Raw genomic sequence first — 14,859 nt, 5'->3', positions numbered from 1 at the left:
ATCATAAATTGAACAACATGCGGTCGCATTTGTCATAAGCGCAATTGAGAAAATGTTAACAGCTATCTTCTCCACCTAAAGATTAAGCTAATCTATTTCATCTTGTCCTGAAACATGGGTTTTTACTAAGGCGAAGAACAAGAAGCAATGCGTCTACAAACAAGGAGCTACAGCAGCTACAGTTAGTACCTCCATAAGGGTAGCATTTTATCAGACACTTCAATCAATTCAAACCATGATATCCTGCCGAATCCAAAAGTACTGCTTTAATTTGCTCGGGGGGAACATCCTGACCTTCTCTGCATTGCTGCTAAGAAACAAGAAAGGGTATAAATCAAAACCATAACTTACAAATTACAAATGGTAGAAGAAAGCCAATAATACTTGACTCAAAATATTTGAACTCAAAAGACTTCAGAACAAATAACCTAGAGAAGCAATTAAACATCAATAGGCAAGCATCATAATAATAGAAAGCAAGGAAGGCTAATAACAGATATGTTTAAGTGAAGTTTGGAACTCGAGAAAGAGCTATACCTCGGCTCTGAAAACATCCAAAGCAAAGCCATTGAAACAACTAATAACAGCTTGTTGAACATCCAATCCAAGGTTATCCAAAGCCCTCATGGTAGATAGCAAAAGTCCTGGTCTTCGGGTACAAAACATATGAATGTTGACCGCTCTCCCTTCCCTTACCCTAACTTCCACCTGTAAATTTCAGAAACAAAGTCAAAACGACATCCTCAATTACCATGCAAATAGTTTCCATTCATGTACATACACTTGTTTGCTATGTTACTGATCCATATGAAGGAAGCGTGAGTTGTCGTGTCGTGACAATAATTTACATGGTTTGCAAGCCACAAGCTATAAATCTGATAGATTCTTAGAACAAATTCGCGTTAAGACAAACAAAAATTACCTTAGGAGATTGGTTTTTGGGGCTTAGCAAGTCACCAGGATATAGATCTTCCTTGACTCGGCAAGGAAGAGTCGGTGGAGTGGGTGTCAATGGGTGAAAGCTTGCACTTGCAGAAGGTTGCAGCAATGAGCCAGGAGGAGTTGATTCCAGTTCGTTATGAAGATTGTTAATCCGCTGCAGTAGCTCCTTCAAGTAGTCAACTGCATCACCAAGTATTGAAGCCCTGTCCATCTAACAAGCGAAAATACCCAACATTAGCATGTTCTACTTCCTAAGTTGTTCAATAATACATAAAGGAAAATGTATTGATATGCTACCATTAACAGCAACAAGATGACATCAAGTAAATAGTCTAATTACACATCAAGATAACATTAAAAAAGGAATGGATTTCTTCTTCCATACCTTGCTAATCTTTGGCACAACAGACCTAAGCATGTACAACCTATCATTGAGTTTCTTCCTTCGACGCCTCTCGGCCATGAGATTTTTGGCAGGAAGCCCCTTCTTCTTCTTCCCCTTTTGATCTCCACCAGTAACAACAGTCCCATTGGAATTGTTCAAATCATTTCCATTCTCATCAGAATCATAATTCAACTCAGAGAAATCCTCAACATCATCCTCACCACCACCATTTCCATCTTCCTCCCATTTTTTCTCCACCTTTCTCTTCTTCTTGTTCCCCACCGTCTCCATTCTCGGAATCTCCAACGCCCCTCGCCGCTTCTGAAACAGCGTGGTCGGCTGCTGTTGTTGCTGCTGCTGTTGAGGTTACGGTTGAGAGAGCTCAAGAGGCATAGAAAACGAAGCACTAAAAGGTGGTACAGAAGCATCGAGTTCAAGAGTCGGTGGAAACTCGGAAGCGGAAGTCAGGTCGAGGGAGGCACCCATAAAAACAGGTGAATTGGAAGCGTTGGTGTTGTTGTTGTTTCCCATAAAGAATCCATTTTCGAATCCCATTTCAAAAGGGTTATTATTGCTGTTGCTATTGTTGAAGAAGTAGTTGTTGTTGTTGTGGAAGAAAGGGTGTGGATTTGAAATAGAATCCATGGTGTTTGTGTTTTGGTGCATGAGAAAATTATCATTAGTAGAATTGGGATTTGAAACAAACGGAACAACGTTGTTGGTTGTTGTAGTAGTGGAGTTGAGGTTGTAGAAGTTATCAGGTTCGGGTTTGAAGAAAGGGAGAGAGGTAGTAGAAGCAACCATGGCAATAGCAATGGCAATGTCTTGGTCGTCGTTGTTGTTGTTGAGTTTAGGTTCGGGGTTAGGGTTTAGGGGAAGAATCTTTCACACAGGATAAACAAGCTCTGATTGAGGGTTGGAAGAAGGGGGAGTGGATTTGGGAGAAAGAGAAGCAAGCTCTGATTGAGGGTTTGGGAGAAGAATGTAGGATTTTTAGGATTTGGGAGGGAATAACTTTTTTTTCGTGACATGGAGGGAATAAAGACTTTAGACAGCGCTTTTGGTTTTAATTTTTTTTTTTAATTTAAAGACTTTAGACAGCGCTTTATCAAAAGCGCTGACTAAGGTCTATATTTAAAAGCGCTTTCTAAAAGCGCTGTCTAAGGGGGGGTCTTAGACAACGCTTTTAGAAAGCGCTGTCTAAGACCCCCCCTTAGACAACGCTTTCATTATTTTTTTGGAACATTTTCCGTGTTTTATTTTAATTTTAACCTTAGACAGCGCTTTCTTTTAAAAGCGCTGTCTAAGATGCGCTGTTAAAAAACCTTTTTGGCGTAGTGAACGTTTGATCAGGAATAAAGCACTCGACTCTACATCTAGGGTCCATAGTGGTTTTAGGTCGAAGGGTGGTATACACCATTATCACCATGAGAATAACTTATGACACTTTGCATAACATTCTATATAGTATTCTCATAGCGGGTCAATCCGGTATAAATATTACTCTTAATATTCATACCTATGTTTAAGACTTGATAACTCCTTATCCATGATCCATGAGATGTGACCAGCAGTCTATATACATAATAGTCTTCATGCTTTAATGTTATCCCATTTCACAATAAAGCTTGACTACGGATACTTTAAGAATAGTGTCCTTATGTTTAATGTGATCTCATGATTAAGTCATACTTGATACATTAAACGGACTAGCTATTCTAGGGACTTTATTAAACAAACATAATAAAGAAAAAGCCTTTTATTATTAATAAATAATTCGATACAAGTACCAAAAGTATTGGCCTCTAGGGCTTACACCAACAATCTCCCACTAGCACTAGAGCCAATCAGGCATACCCCTAATGCCCATAGATCTAGTATGGCCATTATGCTTCTGCTACGCAAGAGGCTTTGTCAGTGGGTCAGCAATATTGTCAAGTGTGGGTACTCTGCATATTTTCACATCTCCTCTATCTATTATCTCTCGAATGAGGTGATAACTCCTAAGTACGTGTTTGGATCGTTGGTGAGATTTAGGCTCCTTAGCTTGTGCGATAGCACCATTGTTATCACAATAGATACCAATGGGATCCACAATGCTAGGAACTATGCCAAGTTCACTAATGAACTTTTTGATCTAAACAGCTTCCTTTGCTGCACTTGAGGCAGCAATGTACTCGGCCTCGGTTGTAGAATCAGCAACTGTATCTTGCTTTGAACTTTTCCAGCTCACAGCGCCACCGTTCAAGCAAAACACATAACTAGATTGCGATCTAAAGTCATCCTTATCTGTCTGGAAGCTGGCATCGGTGTATCCAATTACAGCCAACTCTTCCTGACCTCCATATATCAAGAATGAGTCCTTAGTCCTTCTCAAATACTTAAGGATATTCTTGACAGCTACCCAATGGGCATCACCAGGATCAGATTGGTACCTGCTCGTTGCACTTAAAGCATACGAGACATCTAGTCGAGTACATAACATGGCATACATGATAAATCCTATTGCAGATGCATATGGAATCTTATTCATGCGATCCCTTTCTTCCTTAGTTGAAGGGGATTGTGTTTTTGATAGACACATGCCATGTTGCATAGGTATGAATCCTTTCTTGGAATCATGCATATTAAAGCGTCTTAGCACTTTGTCTATGTACGTACTCTGACTTAGGCCAAGAAGTTTTTGTGATCTATCTCTATAGATTCTGATTCCTAATATATAGGTTGTTTCACCTAGGTCCTTCATAGAAAAGCATTTCCCCAACCAAGACTTTACTTGTTGCAGGGTAGGGACATCGTTTCCAATAAGTAATATGTCATCTACATATAATACCAGAAAAACGATCATGCTCCCACTAACCTTCTTGTAGACACAAGGCTCATCTTCGTTCTTGATGAATCCATATTATTTTACCGTTTCATCAAAACGAAGATTCCAGCTTCTGGAAGCTTGCTTCAATCCATAGATTGATCTTTATAACTTACATATCTTTTGGGCTTCTTCTGGTATGTCAAATCCTTCAGGCTGTGTCATGTACACATCCTCAAGAAGATTCCCATTAAGGAAAGCAATTTTGACATCCATCTGCCATATTTCATAATCATGATATGCAGCAATAGCAACTAAGATCCGAACAGATTTAAGCATTGCAACTGGTGAAAAGGTTTCATCATAGTCAACCCCATGAATTAGTTTATATCCTTTTGCAACCAGTCTTGCCTTATAGGTATGTACCTTACCATCCATGTCAATCTTCTTTTTGAAGACCCACTTGCATCCTTTAGGGTTAACTCCTACAGGAGGCTCTACCAAGGTCCAAACTTGGTTTGTGTATATGGAATCCATTTCAGATTTCATGGCTTCTAGCCGCTTCTAAAACTCGGGACCAGTTATGGCCTCTTGGTAGGTCACAGGCTCATCTTGATCCATGAGTAATACATCACCTTGATCTGTTATGAGATATCCATATCTCTCAGGTAGGTGACGTATCCTGCTTGACCTACACTGGTCTTGTTCTACTTGAGCAGGTTGCTCTTCCACAACTACTTGTGTTTCCTGCTCTAGTTCCTCCATAGGTGTATCGATGCTTTGTGATTCTTGAATTTCTTCAAGCTCTACTTTCCTCCCACTGATTCCTTTGGAAATAAAATCCTTTTCTAGGAAAACTCCAGTTCGAGCGACAAACACTTTGCCCTCAGAAGGATTTAAGAAGTAATACCCTCTTGTTTCTTTAGGATACCCACAAATAAGCATTTGTCAGATTTGGGCTCAAGCTTAGTTGAAATTTGTCGTTTCACATAAACTTCGCAACCCCAAACCTTCATGTAAGACATATGTGGTTTCTTACCACTCCATATCTCATATGGTGTCTTCTCAACCTTTTTGGATGGAACACGGTTAAGTGTGTAAGCTGCTGTCAATAGTGCATGTCCCCAAAAGGAGTTTGGAAGATCGGCGTGACTCATCATGGATCGGACCATGTCTAACAGGGTTCAATTTCTTCTCTCAGATACACCATTCCATTGGGGTGTTCCAGGAGGAGTAAGTTGGGATAGGATCCCACACTCTTTCAGATGGTCATCAAACTCTAGGCTTAAATACTCACAGCCTCGATCTGATCGAAGAGTTTTAATATTCTTACCTAGTTGGTTTTGTACTTCATTCTTGAATTCCTTGAACTTTTCAAAGGACTTTGATTTGTGTTTCATTAAATACACATAACCATATCTACTGAAATCATCAGTAAATGTGATGAAGTACTGAAAACCCCCTCTGGCTGGTATGTTCAGTGGTCCACATAATTCAGTATGTATGAGGGCCAAAAGATCATTAGCTCCTTCACCTTTTCCTGTGAATGGAGACTTTGTCATCTTTCCAATTAAACAATATCTGCATGTTTCATATGATTCATAATCAAAAGAGTCCAACAGTCCATCTTTATGGAGTTTGGAAATGCGTTTCTCATTTATGTGGCCTAATCGACAATGCCAAAGGTAAGTTGGATTTAATTCATTAGGTTTCATCCTTTTAGTATTAATGTTATAAATAGGTATTTCAAGATCAAGGACATATAGTCCATTGTTCATTTGTGCAGTAGCATAGAATATATCATTCAAATAAATTGAGCAACAACTGTTCTTTATTATAAATGAAAAACCAAACTTGTCCAAACAAGAAACGAAAATAATATTCCTGCTAATTGCAGGTACATAATAGCAGTTCTCTAACTGAATTATTAAACCACTAGGTAAAGTCAATACATAAGTTCCTACGGCTAAAGCAGCAACCTTTGCTGCATTGCCAACTCGTAGGTCGACTTCACCTTTTGCCAAATCTCTACTCCTTTTTAGTCCCTGCACATTTGTACAAATGTGAGAACCGCATCCAGTATCTAATACCCATGATGCAGAAGTAGATAAATTAATTTCAATAACAAAAATACCTGAAGTTGAAGTCTCTACTCCATTCTTCTTATCTTCCAGGTACTTTGGGCAGTTTCTCTTCCAGTGTCCGGTCTTACCGCAATGGAAGCAGGTGCCTTCTTTTGCTATGCCTCCACTAGGCTTCAAAGCAGCAATAGTGGGTTTGGGTTTGGCAACTTCCTTGCCTTTCCCTTTATCATGTTTGAGGACAATCCTCAAGTTTCGGTACCAATCCAGAAAATTTATCCCAGACAATTTTTCCTTGTCAAGGATTGATCGCAAGATGTCGTTAGAGGTGTTTGTTGTCATGGTAATCTACATAAGGATTAATGAAAATATAAGTATCATTGACATATTTAATTAGGCCTTTAATTAAATATGCTCCCACTATTTTACTCAAAACAAATGACCCTCATCATTTGATTCGAAAAATCCCGTTGGAAGATTTTCTAGTGGGTCGAGATCCATATTTCACTTCGTTCTAAGTCCGCGTAGGCGGATAACACAAAACTAGGTTATTTAGGTAGGAACTCCTTCAAATTGTATCTCATACAACTCTCGAAAATTTCAGTTGGGTGAATAACTCCTTATTCCAATCCATCATATGGATCATTCCCAACTCTTGCTTCTAGACATATATAATATTATTATAATTAAGTTTGACCCATCGTTTTAGCAGTTGGATATTACAATTATCCCATCGCACCTTACTAATACAGAACATGCTCCTCGCGTAGGCGAAACCTACATTATCCGATACTAGTCTTGATGAGTGCTAAAACTTGGAAAGCAAATATATATAATATTATTATAATTTGTTTAGTTAAGTTTGATCGATTGTTTTAACAGTTGGATATTACAATTATCCCATCGCACCTTACTAATATAGAACATGCACCTCGCGTAGGCGAAACCTACATTATCCGATACTAGTCTTGATGAGTGCTAAAACTTGGAAAGCATAAACTTAATATTTAATTTGAGGGAATTGCAATTTTTCTGATCTCACCGGCTTATTTATCATATAAATCATCTCTCACATGCATCAACATACATCAACATACATTCGCATGCATCAACATACATACACATGCATCAACATACAAAATGAAACAGTTATGGCCCCTAGCGCAATTGTTCTCCCAAGATGAGAGAACCTAAGCTAACCTAATAACGATCTAAGCTTCCCCAAGCAAGATCTTCAAGGTTGTCCTCCTTTGGCATTGACTTCTTTGCTTTCTTCATATCATTACATTACATAAAAGAAACTCGTTTTACATACGAGGGAGTGAGATGAGAAAAGAAGTTACATTGAGAGATTAAAAGAGAGGCACGACACGCAGGTCGTATTTTAAAACCCAAAAGAAAATAAAGGAAAACTAAGGCCATAACCGATCACCACAAGACAATAATAAACACGTTATTATTATGATCAATTTTAATTCTTTTAATAAATTAAAACCAAATTAAATCTCGACGACCGATCACATTACGCAGAGTTAGCCGAACGGGTGAATTTTGCCTTGCGTTAACCGGTTAACCAAATGCGTTAACCGGTTAACACTGTTGGAAATCTGTTCAAAATTTGCTTTCTGTCTTGCGTTAACCGGTTAACCAAATGCGTTAACCGGTTAACACTGTTTGAAAAACTTAAAAGGTTGTATTTCGTATTGCGTTAACCGATTAACCATATGCGTTAACCGGTTAACACTGTTTGAAAAATAGTTAGAAAGCTGTATTCCGTTTCGCGTTAACCGGTTAACCATATGCGTTAACCGGTTAACCCTGTTTGAAAATCTTTTAGAAAACAGTATTCCATCTTGCGTTAACCCATTAACCACATGCGTTAACCGGTTAACACTGTATGAAAATTTGTTAGAAAACACAACTCTTGTGCAGTCACAACCCTTGTGCCGTCACTAACCCTGATGCACCAATTTCAGACCGTCAAACACATCTCAAATGTTGATTCAGTATGATTGATCAACACGTCATTGCTTCACCATACTAATGTCGGATCAAGAAGCAAACGACCATTGATCGCTCAAAGGAAAACAACCATTGAGTGTTTGAATGAACGAAACGAGAACACTATATCATATATAATGTATTTTGCATCAGGATTACTTATATCATATATATAACTTGATCGATCTCAATTTAATCATTGATTCATTCTGTCTTTAATTGTATTAATACAGAAAATAAACAGTTATCATATTCATGGTTTCGTAACCCAGTATGTGACCCAGAAAGTTATAAAGGGGAGTGTTATGTCTGACTACCTTGCTCACCAACCTATAGAAGCTTATCAATCGATTAGGTTTGAATTTCCATATAAAGATATCCTATTTATAAGAGACTGCGTTATTCCAGGCCCTAAGAAGGCCCCAAACCAGGATCGTGATGGACGCTCGTGTTCGACGGTGCTTCTAATGCTAGAGGTCATGGAATAGGTGCAATTATTACTTCTCCAACTGGCCTTCATCTTCCATTTACTGTTAGATTATGCTTTGACTGCACCAACAACATGGCAAAATATGAAGCATGCATTTATGGTATTGAAGCAGTCATTAACTTAAGAATTAAAATTCTTGAAGTGTATGAAGATTCTACTATGGTAATCAGTCAGGTTAAAGGAGACTGGGAGACTTGGGGTAGTAAATTGATTCCTTACAAAGAGCATATCATGAAGCCAATTCCCTATTTTGATGAAATCTCTTTTCATCATATCCCAAGGGGAAGAGAATCAGCTGGCAGATGCTCTAGCTACTCTGGCATCCATGTTTAAAGTTAAATGGAGGAATGAAGCACCTGCTATTCGCATTGACCACTTGGATGAACCAACACATTGTCTAATAATTGAGGCAGATTCTGATGATAAACCTTAGTTCTATGACATAAAAAGATATATGGAAAAACAGGAATATCCTAAGGGTGTATCCATTACTGACAAGAAAGCTCTGAGAAGATTGTGTTCAAAGTTTTTCTTGAATGGTGATGTGCTTTACAAAAGGAATTATGATTCTGTGTTGCTCAGATACATGGATAGACATGAAGCAAGCACAATCATAAGGTCCATACGTGAGGGTTGTGAAGGTGTATAAGAAAAAGGGCCCTTAATGGCCAAAACGATCCTTTGAGCCGATTATTATTGGACAACAATGGAGGTGAATTGTTACAACTTCGTCAGAAGATGTCACAGATTCAAATATGTGGTGACAAAATTCATGTGCCACCGACTCCATTGAATGTTTTGACTTCTCCTTGGCCTTTCTTTATGTGGGGTATTGATATGATTGGGATGATAGAGTCGAAAGCTTCCAATGGACATCGATTCATTCTAGTTGTTGTTGATTACTTCACAAAGTGGGTTGAAGTCGCTTCTTATGCTAATGTCACACGACAAGTGGTTACCCGATTCATTAAGAAAGAGATAATTTGTCGCTATAATGTTCCTAGCAAGATTATCAATGATAATGTCAATAACCTCAATAGCAAAATGATGAGTGAGTTATGCCAAGAATTCAATATCGAGCATCACAACTCTTCACCATATCGACCCAAGATGAATGGCGTCATAGAAACAACGAATAAGAATATCAAAAAGATTTTCCAAAAGATGGTTAAAACTTACAAGAATTGGCATTAGATGCAGCCTTTCGCTTTGCATGGCTATAGAACTTTGATTCGTACTTCCACTGGGGAAAATCCGTTCTTATTGTTGTATGCGATTAAGGTTGTTTTTCCAATTGAGGTTGAAATTCCTTCGCTTAGGGTTATCATGGAAGATGACCTTGATGAAGCTGAATGGTTCAATCTCGATATTATCAGCTGAATCTAATTGAAGAGAAGCGTTTGACGGTTGTTTGCCATGGTCAATTGTACCAAAGACACCTCAAAAGAGATTTTGATAAGAAGGTTCTCCCTCGTGTATATCATGAAAGGGATCTCGTGCTCAAGAGATATTTTGCTATACACTCGGATCCACGAGGCAAATGGACTCCCAATTATGAAGGACCTTTTGTTGTCAAGAAGGCCTTCTCAGGTGGGGATCTAATCCTCACCACAATCGATGGGGAATATTTTCCACTTCCAGTGAACTCCGATACAGTAAAAAAATATTATGCCTAGAAAAAAGTGAACAAAAAGCCCGCTAGATTGACATCCGCATGGACAATCTAGGCAAAAAGGGGTATCCCGATAGACCAAAAAATGAAATGTCCATGCAAAAGTTAGGAATCAAATAATAAGAATGTAAAGCTCACTGGGTTGAAAACCCAAAAGGGCGACTTAGGAAAAAATAAGCATCCCGGTGAACGAAAAAAATAAAAAATGTGCAGGCAAAAGTTAGGGATAAAGGCATTTGATTGTAACCCTTGAGCCTATCTCATTACTGCTTGATCTCAGACAGCCAAAAATCGATCCAATCACTGTCAATTGTCATACCCCAAAATTTACCCTCCCCTTTTTCTCTTTTAACATCCCTCATTTTCATATATCAAATCATATCATGCATGACCTTTGAATTTGGTCATGGAATCACAAGCATGATCATATTTTGGTTTGTATATTAACATTAGGGTTTCACTTTGTTTTACTTGTCAACTAACTTAATTCATAAAGATATGGTACTTGTTTGATTTTGTTACTCAAGTAGGTAATCATGCTTTAAAGTAAGGCAAAGTCAATGTTTTTGATCAAGGGAATGCAAGTTTGCTTCAAGTTGTTTCAAAGGTGTTTCATTTGTTGATCTCAATGCCACAACCCTCAATATTCAATCCAAGCTCCATATCATTCAATCCCTAATAAAGGTTTCATCAAGGGATACTCGTTCTATCATAATCATGGCTTAAAATTCAAGAAAACACCAACTTTGCACAAAGGGGTGCAAGGTGGTTTGACCTAATTTGCAAGTGTGCCATGCCTTTGGTCCAAACTCCATAACTCCTTCAATTTTTATCCAAATTCCAAGATTCTTTAAGCCAAGTGTGATTTTTGGGATCCTGTACAACTTTGATTCAAGGGTCAAACATCAATTCATCCATTTAGGACCTCATTTGTGCAATGACCAAGTTGCCAAAATGGGCTAAGACCATGCCATCACCCCTACTTTCCACCCTTGCCATTTTCAGCTCAAGCACTATTTTGATCCGATTATTTTTGCATTGTGTTAAGCTTATGTCAAAGATAATTTGGCTTAAGTTTGGATCAAAATGCACGAGGTAATCAAAAGTTATGGCATCATGAACATGAGACCTCAAAATGACCAAGCATGCTACAAAGTGTTTGACCAATTGCCCAGCCCAATTTTACAGGTCACAATCTCAACTTCACAACACCATAACTTTCACCTCAAACTCCTTTTGGATTAATTCCTTTTTCATCTTATTCTACTCCATGAAGTTATCATTTGGCTCAAAGAAAATCACAAAACGCATGAGTGGATTGGATTTGGCCTAAGCTTGAACATGGTGACCTAATTCTGTTTTGGTCTGTGACCTATAAAGTTGAAACTTGCAAAAATCAACTTGTGATCACTTTTAACACGTGCAAATCAATTACACATGACCAAACGCATCTGATGACAACCTGAAATAAATTGAGACCAAAATTTCACGAGTTTGGCACCAACATTTTACACAATTGGGATTTGAAATTTTCCAACTCAATTCACTCGAACTCAAGCCTATTTCACACTTATTTAGATCCCAACACATTCCCTATAGTGGAAGTTGTTGCCTTCATTTGCAAGCTTTGAAAGCCAAATAAACCATGCCATCATTGAAGCCTGATACCTCAAATAACCAGTCAAGTTATTTTTTGATTCAAGTTTTTCCTTCCATTTCTTTGCCCATAATCCTTCATCGGAATCCTTTAAAGGTGTTTGAAGCATTTCCTTGGTCTGAATCCTGCTGCAACCTAGTTTCCGGATCCATCATTGTTGAATTCTAAATCTTCATTTGAACAGGTAGATACGAGTTACAACCTTGAGCAAACAAGTTACAACATTCTTCGCCTTGTTCCACTGATCAAAGGCCCTAATCTATTGGTCATCTATTTTCAGTATTCACTATTTAATTTTACTTTGAAGAACTATGGTTCTTCGAGTTTTTGAACAAATTCTCCCTACTCAGAGAAAATCAATTGCTCTGATGTAGGGAGACATGAACGATGAAGTGTTTCGCAACTGAATCCATGCTTGATTCATGTTACAAACACGAGTTCATGATGTTGCTAAATTGAAAATCTGGAGGTTGAAGATGAATGTGTGCGTGCGCAAGAGAGCCAAATTTAGATGCTCCACCCAATCAGAATGCGCCACCTAGCCAGTTGTTGGATTCAAAAATTTTTTAATTTATTTTTTATTTCATTTTATTTTCTTTTCTTCCAAAAATAATTTTAAATAACTCCCTTATTATTTTTTAATTCATTTTTTCCATAATTCCATAAAAATATTTTCTACCCATGACATTTTTTGCATTTTTTAAAAATCATTTTTGCATTTAATGCATATTTTCTTTTATTTTTCTTTGAATTTTCTTTTTGCATTTTTATTTTAATGATTTTCAAATATTTTTAACCCCAACTTTTGACGTCAATTCACTCTTAATTTTGTTGACCTTCCATATTTTTGTTGGAACTTTGTTTGACACGTTGACCCCTATTTGAGATTTTCCCTTTTATTTTCTTTATTTAATCAATATTAAATCATTTTAATTTATTTATTTTAATTTTTGTTGATAACTTGATGTTTGAATTGAGTTCGATTGCTTGGTTGATGAATTCTTCCTCGTCTCAAATCATTGATAGATGTACTTGAGGTTGATCAACCTTCTTTGATCCAAAACTGTTGATAGATGATTGTGAATCATCTACAATACTTTGCATCAATGATAGGTTAACCCTCGATGCACCATATTTTGAGTAATTTGATTTGTCGATAGAATGATCCCTATATGATTGACTTGATTTCCTCTTCTACTTTTTCTATCTTCATCTCTTTCTTTTGTTTTAAACATTGTGTCACATGTTTTAAGAGATTGACTTTGTGTTAATTCTCTAACATGTCTGACACATATATTGTTATTGACTGGCGTCAGATAGGTATGTCTTTTATGTAATCCTACTTACGATTGCTTAACATAGCACTAAATTGTCCTGTCACAATTGACCTACCATTAACTCCTAACATTAATTCATTGCTCTTTACATTATTGCCATTTACTTCTTGTCATTTAATTCAAGTCATTTCCATTTATGCATTTAATTTTATGTCATTTGCTTAATGCACTTTAATTTTATCTCACATTAATCATCACATCATTCCATACTCTATCCATCTATATTCATTTGTTGCTCTTATCTTGTTTGACTGTTGGCTTGATTAAAACTTAATGAATCAAAACATGATAAAGTAATTTGGACCTAATCTTAATCATATGCTTGATCTGGAGTATTGAATACCTTTGCACTTTAACTTGGACTTAGGATTCAAGCCACTTTGCTTGACTTGGAGTAACATGGACCCTGAGACCTTGTGGACACTCTAACTTACCTTTGTCCCTATTGAGATTTTGAGCTTTTATTTTGTTTCATCTGTTTTATGCCTCTTGCATTCATCTGCTTAGGTTTAACATACTCTTGCACACACATGTCTTTCTCTTGGACTACCTAACAATGAGACATAGGATAGTACACTTTGCACCCACATGGTTTTCTCTTGGGCTACCTAATAATGAGACCATATGCTAGTTTTGTATGATCATGCATCTTTGTTTGCTCATTAATCCTGCTCTCTAATTTGGCTTAATCCAATTCATATTGGATCTATTAAATCCCTTCATCTGTTATTCTTTCCCTTTGTCTTTGTCAAGTGACCATAAGTCTATTGGTCACTTGATAGGACTTGCCTCTCTGTCACCTTGGAGCATTCAACCTCCCAACAAGATCAAGACCCTCAATAGACTACATCTTTCCTCAGCAGTTAATTATCTGACCCCTCCCCACAAGCATCTTTGGGAACCTACTTCAACAACTTGTCAGACATTGACTAAGTTTTACATGCCATGAACCTTAAGCAATAGAGAATGATGAGAGGAGATCTTCCCTACACTTGTCTAGAATATCTCTGGGTACGGGACAAATGATCCAGTTTCTCAGAGTATTTGCCTCTATTTCTAGACTTTAGTGCAATTCTAGTCAACTCACTATCAAGTCTATAACTAGCCCTCTGTGGCTCCTCTTTTCAGATCCTTTTGGTTTAAACACCATTGCAATATCTCTATCTTTTGGGATACACCTCCTTGGTCATTCCCCTTTCTTAGTTTTGACACCATTTTATTTTAAGATACACCACTTGGTCATTCTCACATTTATTGGTTTTGACACCACTTTTATTTTTCACTTTCTTGGTTATGACACCATAATTCAGGGACATACTTTCATGGCTAACATGCTTTTTGGTTTTGACACCACGTTTATTTCAATTCTTGGTTATGACACCGTTTTCTTTTTGGGATACACCTTCATGGTCATTCCCCATTTATTGGTTTTGACACCACCTTCCTTACCATATCAGTCCCCGTGACTTGGTAAGATCCTTGTCA

At 37.5% G+C, this 14,859-nt stretch overlaps 1 pseudogene; it reads right to left on the bottom strand.

Annotated features, from left to right (window-relative positions):
- Positions 1-4: 4 nt before the first annotated feature.
- On the bottom strand, positions 5-14,524 carry LOC127136412 (transcription factor SCREAM2-like; annotated as a pseudogene).
- Positions 14,525-14,859: the final 335 nt, after the last annotated feature.

This window comes from Lathyrus oleraceus, chromosome 4, assembly GCF_024323335.1.
Source record: "Lathyrus oleraceus cultivar Zhongwan6 chromosome 4, CAAS_Psat_ZW6_1.0, whole genome shotgun sequence".
Classification (NCBI taxonomy): Eukaryota; Viridiplantae; Streptophyta; class Magnoliopsida; order Fabales; family Fabaceae; genus Lathyrus; species Lathyrus oleraceus.
This window is presented reverse-complemented; position numbering and strand designations above follow the sequence as displayed.